The following is a 7,182-nucleotide window of genomic DNA, read 5'->3' on the forward strand; positions in this document are numbered from 1 at the left end:
AAATGCATGTTCTCACTTTTTTCTGTCAAATCATCATGACCGGCCGTACAAAGATGTCATTAAAAAAACACTAATCCTTTTTTGTCTTCATTTTTTTTTTCGGAAATGGATGACTGTGCATGAACAAGAAATCCGGAATAAAGAACAAGATACTCAAGAAAAGCAGGAACAAATGTGATAGATGTGGAGCTGAAAAATTGAAAAATAATTTAATTACCACTCTTAGGAAATCTTAGATACAAAATGGAACATGGGTAAGAATAAAAACACCACTGCATACAACTAACTTTTACATTTCAGGAAATAAAATAACATCAGCAAAAGTACGGGATGGAAATAAAATAGAAAAATAACAAAAGACACTTACGAAACACAATTGAATAGAACACTGGAATTAAAGTAAAACAGAATATAAACTATGACCAAAGGTAAGAAAACCAACATGAATAAATAATAGAAACTGTTGGGTAATAATATAATTTCCTCGTATTGAAAGAGGCGTTTATATGGCACGCATGCGCTAATTCGGCCTGATACAAATTAACGGGGAGGGAAACACATTTTGGACAGGGCTGTAAAGCTGATTGGAACCCTTTCCCCACCAAAATGCGATATAAGGAAACTATAAGAATCATATACAGTGTTTAGTTAAGGTGATGTAATGTACTCAATACGTTGTTCCCTCCCGTGGTTGATGGGCTTGACGGTATTGCAAACATCATCAGATACGATTAATTATTGTTACAATTTAATATAAATATGTGTTATAACTTTTAGTTTAATTATTTAGCTTATTGAGTGAGGCATGATTTGAATAAGATGTTGATTGCAATACGCTCCAACATCCGGGGTTGGAGAGGCCGGTAGGGCTTAACTGAGCTCTTTTTTATGTTTCATTTTCATACTACCGGCCCTTATTACCAATGTGAAGTGGAAATTAAGCGAAATGAACGTACCCCAGTCAGATTTCACACGATAACGGAATAGTTGAATGGTGAATTATGTTCATCTTTGACGTTTATTCTGTGAGGTTTGTTGTGCTCGTGTGGGATCTGATGGATGAGGTGATATGTGAGTGAAGTGTAAGTGAAGGGGAATGCAAGAACGGTAATAAAGGCCACCGTTTCAGCTCAGGACCAACGATCGACCAATAGAAGAAATAGAAATTGGGTGACGGCACCTCCATTCATCTCAAATCCATTAGTCATTTCATATATGAAAACCATTAGTTAGAGCGAGATCTGTTGTGTTTGTTCGATAGATTTACTTCGAGAGTAAGATTAAATTAGGAGTATTTCGCCTCGCTATAACAGCAATATCGTACATATTCTTAACTACTTTTATGCGGTATTGCTTATCAGAGATGAAGCAAAGATTTTGTATTTGATTTCATCACAATTCATTTATTGAAAGTCGAGTAATCAGTAAAATAATATGATGACTCTATTAATGAAATGACTATTGGCACAATGAATTTAGTTAAAATCTATTAAAATAGAAATAGTAAATCAATGTTACAATGTTTGCGTGTGGAATACATATTTGTATATATGTGTATGTATGTACACATGTGTGTGTATGTCAGTATGCCTTGGTGCCTGTATATATTTATACATGTATGTATGTATGCGTTGTCTCAAACCGTATATGGTGATGCATTTCGATTGTGAGTGAATAAGATGTTTATTGCATTACGCTCCAACAGCCGGGGTTGGAGAGGCCGGTAGGGCTTAACTGAGCTCTTTTTATGTTTTATTTTCATACTACCGGTCCCTATTACCAGTGTGAAGTGAATGTTAAGTGGAGTGAACGTATCCCAATTGGGTTTCACACGATGACAACAGGTGAACGGTGAATCGAGTCCATATTTGACGTTTATTGGTGGTTTTTGTACAATGGATTACTGTGGAATGAGATAGAATATTGTAGAATAGAACGAAATAATAATGACTTAACCAATGGGCAAACCACTGATAGCTGTCAAACAAGGTTCATCCAGTTTGTATTGTGAGGATGTATCGTTTGGGACCTGATGGGTGGGATGATGTGTGAGTGAAGTGTAAGAGTAACTGCATGCAAGAATGGTAATAAAGGCCACCGTTTTAGCTCAGGATTAGCGATCGACCATTAGAAGAGATAGAAATTGGGTAACGGTACCCCTATTCATCTCAAATCCATTAGTCATTTTATATACGAGAACCATTAGTTATAGTGAGATCTGTTATCTCTGTTTGATAGATTAATTTCAGAAGTAACATGAAATTTGGAGCATTTTGCTTCGCTAAAACAGCAGTATTGAACCACTTCCGAGCTACTGCTATGCGTTATTGCTTCTTAGAGACGAGGCAAAGACTTTGTATTCGATTTTATCACAATTCATTTATTGAAAGTCGAGTGATTGCTAAAATAACATGGTGACTCTACTAATGAGATGACTATCGGCACACAAATTTTAGTTAGAATCTATTAGAATAGAAATAGTAACTCAATGTTGTAATGCTTGCGTGTGGAATACATGTGGGTATGTATGCATATATGTATTTGTATGACTGTGTGTGTATGTATGTGTTTTTGTGTGTATGTACAATATACATTTTACCGTGCCTTTGAGTGCGTTGTATCAAATTGGTAGTGATGCATTTCGATTGTGAGTCAGTGTACACCAGATGCCCAAAAGTGCCTGAGCGGATGGTAACACTGTCAAGGATCAACCGAAGACAACTGAATGTGAACATGCTGTAGTAATACTTGTGGGACCCAAGTGTCAATATAATTTAAATAAAAATGCATGTTCTCAGTTTTTTCGTCAAACCATCATGACCGGCCATACAAAGATGTCATTAAAAAACACTAATCCTTTTTTGTCTCTTTTTTTTTCTCGGAAATGGATAACTGAGCATGAACAAGAAATCCGGAATAAAGAACAAGATACTCAAGAAAAGCAAGAACAAATATGATAAATGTGGAGCTGAAAAATTGGAAAATAATTTAATTAATCTTAGGAAATCTTAAATACAAAATGGAACATGGGTAAGAATAAAAACACCACTGCATACAACTAACTTTTACATTTCAGGAAATAAAATAACATCAGCAAAAGTACGAAATGGAAATAAAATAGAAGAACAACAAAAGACACTTACGAAACGCAATTGAATAGAACACTGGAAATAAGGTAAAACAGAATATAAACTATGATCAAAGGTAAGACAACCTACATGAATAAATAATAGAAACTGTTGGGTAATAATATAATTTCCTCATATTGAAAGAGGCGTTTATATGGCGCGCATGCGCTAATTCGGCCTAATACAAATTAACGGGGAGGGCAATACGTTTTGGACAGGGCTGTAAAAAGCTGATTGGAACCCTTTCCCCACCAAAATGTAATATAAGGAAAAATATAAGGAAATAAGTAATGTACTCAATACGTTGTTTCGATGTAATAACGTGTGATTTATCTGTAATATTATTGAAAAACAGAAAATTATTGCATTTGATGTTCAATACGTTTAATTTTTTTTTCACATCGATGAGAATAACATCGAGGTTGTTACAATTCTTTTTTTCCCGTGTAATTTTTAACACACTTCAACCTGTAGTTCCGGAGCCGAAATTCTGATCGGGATGCAATTCAATAGTAGATTACAAGACCAAAAGACCTTTCATGTGAGTTTAAGGTTATGAAGGTTCAGCTGTCTCTGAGAAAAGTGGCCGAGTTCCATTTTGATTGAAAATAGTGAGCTCAATGAAATTTTTTTTTAATATTCATCATCTTGTAATTCCGGAACCTGTAGTCGAAGGACTACAGGAGTTTTGTGTGGGACCATAGTACTTTTCATCTGAATCTAAGTTTATGATAATCGGCTCGGCCATCTTTAAGAAATCGGACTGAGATCCGTTTGATAATATTGGACCACTATTTCTGGTACTTCAGGAACTGGAAATGTCCCCATCTGTAGTCAAAGTTGGTTTGATTAATAATAAACTAACAACCCCTCAATGTAAACAATGACCGTTCAAGTATTATTTCTAACACAAGACGAAGAATAAAACAATTTTGCATTACTGCTGTAGTTCTTGACTCTCAGTGAGCCCTTAGTTATTCGGAATGGAATGAATATTGATAGATGGTTTAGTGGTCGTTTTTAGAAAAAAATCGAGAATTATTCAATACTTTTCTCGCTCCGTGTATGAGATTTTACTGCGAGAATGAGCAGGGTTCAAATCCCGCCAATGATATTCGATTGCCCGCGCGTGACCGACGACTGTCAAGCAGGGATGCCACGTTCACAGATTAATCTGTGTTTCACAGATTTTCACAGATTTTTGAAAATGATCACAGATTTTCACAGATTCTGGAATAAATCACAGATTTGCACAGATTTTTGAAATCGAGCACAGTTTAGCACCAAAAAGTACAGAGCGGTTGAGGAAAAAGGTACACAGCGTGTTGGTAGTGAGACCTTTTTTTTTGCTCACCAAATTGATTTCGATCTGCAATTATGGTACGGGAAATGGGCACAGATTTTCACAGACAGGTTTTTGGCTTGATCACAGATTTTTGAAAAAATGACCTGGCATCCCTGCTGTCAAGTGTAAATGTCATATTTATAATTTTCACTTTTCAGAAAACCAGGAATTCTAGGACTTGCCGTTTCAACCGTGAGAATTTTCGATATTGTTTAGCAATTCAAATGTTTCAATACGTTCTATTCCAGTATTTGAAGGCTGCGATTTCTTCGTTACAGTTATTAAGATGAACGCTCCACGTCTTGCTCTCGCTGCCCGAACTGTTTTCATGCAGAAGCGCGGAGTAGGTTCCGTCACGGAAGGAATGCCTCAAGTCCGCATTTCTCTTGGAGTAAGTTAATATTAATCTATTACGATAGAAGAATTGTTTAGTCGTGTCGTTTGAAATTAATTTCTTCATGATATATAATATACGATTGTATGCATCAAACAGTTACGTAATTATTACATTGTATTGACTATTTTCAGGAGAAGTTCGCACACGGCATTCTAATTACTGCTGGTGTCCTAGCTTATCCGATCTGGGTTTTAACTCACGTTAGCGAGTACAGGGGTATCAAGTAAATATCGAAAGCCTAGATCATCGATACACAGGACACATCGCTTGGAAAGTTATGTATTCATAGTCGACGGAGGTGTGTCGGGTAAATATATGTTAAGCTAGAAATGTGAAAATTAAAGCTGTACAAAAATTAAAATGAACATTTTTTTTAATATTTAAAACTCCGAAGCTCCAGTAATATGTCCTAACTTACCATCTGTTCGCTTATGGGCATTTTATTTTTTGTAGCTAAAAACCCAATCAACCGAATTTACCGTAGAAGTAGAAAATTGTTTTGTGTGAGACAGAACATTTCATTTTGAAAAGTTAAGCTCGTGATAAACACCCTTCCCTTTGGTTGGTGGGCTTGACGGTATTGCAAACATCATCACATACAATCAATTAGCGTTACAATTTGATAAAGATATGCGTTACAGTTTTTAGTTTCATAATTGAATTAAATGAATAATATATTGAACGACTTGAATAAGATGTTGATTGCATTACGCTCCAACATCCGGGGTTGGAGAGGCCGGTAGGGCTTAACTGAGCTCTTTTTTATGTTTTATTTTCATACTACCGGCCCTTATTACCAGTGTGAAGTGAAAATTAAGTAGAGTAAACGTATCCCAATTGGGTTTCACACGATGACAATAAATGAACGGTAAATCGAATCCATCTTTGACGTTTATTGGTGGTTTGTGTACCATGAAATACTGTGGAATGAAATAGAATATTGTAGAATATAATAAAATAATAATGACCGAACCAATGAGCAAACCACTGATAGCTGTCAAACGATGTTCATCCAGTTTGTATTGTGAGGATGTATCGTTTGGGACCTGATGGGTGAGATGATGTGTGAATGAAATGTAAGAGTGAGTGCATGCAAGAACGGTAATAAAGGCCACCGTTTCAGCTCAGGACTAACGATCGACCAATAGAAGAGATAGAAATTGGGTAACGGTACCCCCATTCATCTCAAATCCATTAGTCATTTCATGTACGAAAACCATTAGTTAGAGTGAGATCTGTTATCTCTGTTTGATAGATTAATTTCAAGAATAACAGAAAATTTGGAGCATTTTTTTTGTTCGTTAAAACAGCAGTATTGAATCATTTCTGAACTACTTTTATGTGCCATTGCTTCTTACAGACGAGGCAAAGATTTTGTATTCGATTTTATCTCAATAAATTTATTGAAAGTCGAGTAATCGGTAAAATAACATGGTGACTCTACTAATGAGATGACTATTGGCACACAAATTTTAGTTAGAATCTATTAGAATAGAAATAGTAACTCAATGTTGTGATGCTTGCTTGTGGAATACATGTAGGTATGTATGCATGTGTGTATGCGTATGTGTCTGTGTGTATGTATGTGTTTTTGTGTGTACAACATACATTATACCGTTCCCTCGGGTGTGTTGTATCAAATTGGTTGTGACACATTTCGATTGCGAGTCAGTGTACCAGATGTTCAAAAGTGCCTGAGCGGTAATGCTGTCAAGGATCAACCGAAGATAACGAAATGTGAACATGCTGTAGCAATACTATTAAACCCAAGTGTTATTATCATTTGAATAAAAACGCATGTCCTCAGTTCTCATCCGTCAAACCATGATGAGCTGCTCTACAAAGATCAATGAAACACTAATTTTTTTTTTTTTTTTTTTATATTTTTATTTTTTTTTTATTTTTTTTTTTTTTGGAAACGGATGACTGGATGAGGAACAAGAAATACGAAAATGCTGAAAGAATTAGAAAGGAATATTGGTAAGAATATAAACACCATTGCATACAACTAACTTTTACATTTAAGGAAACAACATAACATGCCAGCAAAAGTACGGAGTGAAAAATGACAACAAAAGACACGAATCACAGCTGAATAGAACACTGGAATTAAGGTAAAACAGAATACAAACTATGATCAAAGGTAAGACAACCAACATGAATAAATAATAGAAACTGTTGGGTAATAATATAATTTCCTCATATTGAAAGAGGCGTTTATATGGCGCGCATGCGCTAATTCGGCCTGATACAAATTAACGGGGAGGGCAATACATTTTGGACAGGGCTGTAAAAAGCTGATTGGAACCCTT

The 7,182-nt window shown here is 35.5% G+C and overlaps 1 long non-coding RNA gene across 1 annotated transcript; it reads left to right on the forward strand.

Moving 5' to 3' along the window:
• Positions 1 to 4,535: 4,535 nt before the first annotated feature.
• Positions 4,536 to 5,231, forward strand: LOC131440352 (uncharacterized). The gene is made up of 3 exons (XR_009231376.1): positions 4,536 to 4,665; positions 4,722 to 4,864; positions 5,002 to 5,231. It is a non-coding gene; the product is annotated as an uncharacterized LOC131440352 (long non-coding RNA).
• Positions 5,232 to 7,182: the final 1,951 nt, after the last annotated feature.

This window comes from Malaya genurostris, chromosome 1, assembly GCF_030247185.1.
Source record: "Malaya genurostris strain Urasoe2022 chromosome 1, Malgen_1.1, whole genome shotgun sequence".
NCBI lineage: Eukaryota > Metazoa > Arthropoda > Insecta > Diptera > Culicidae > Malaya > Malaya genurostris.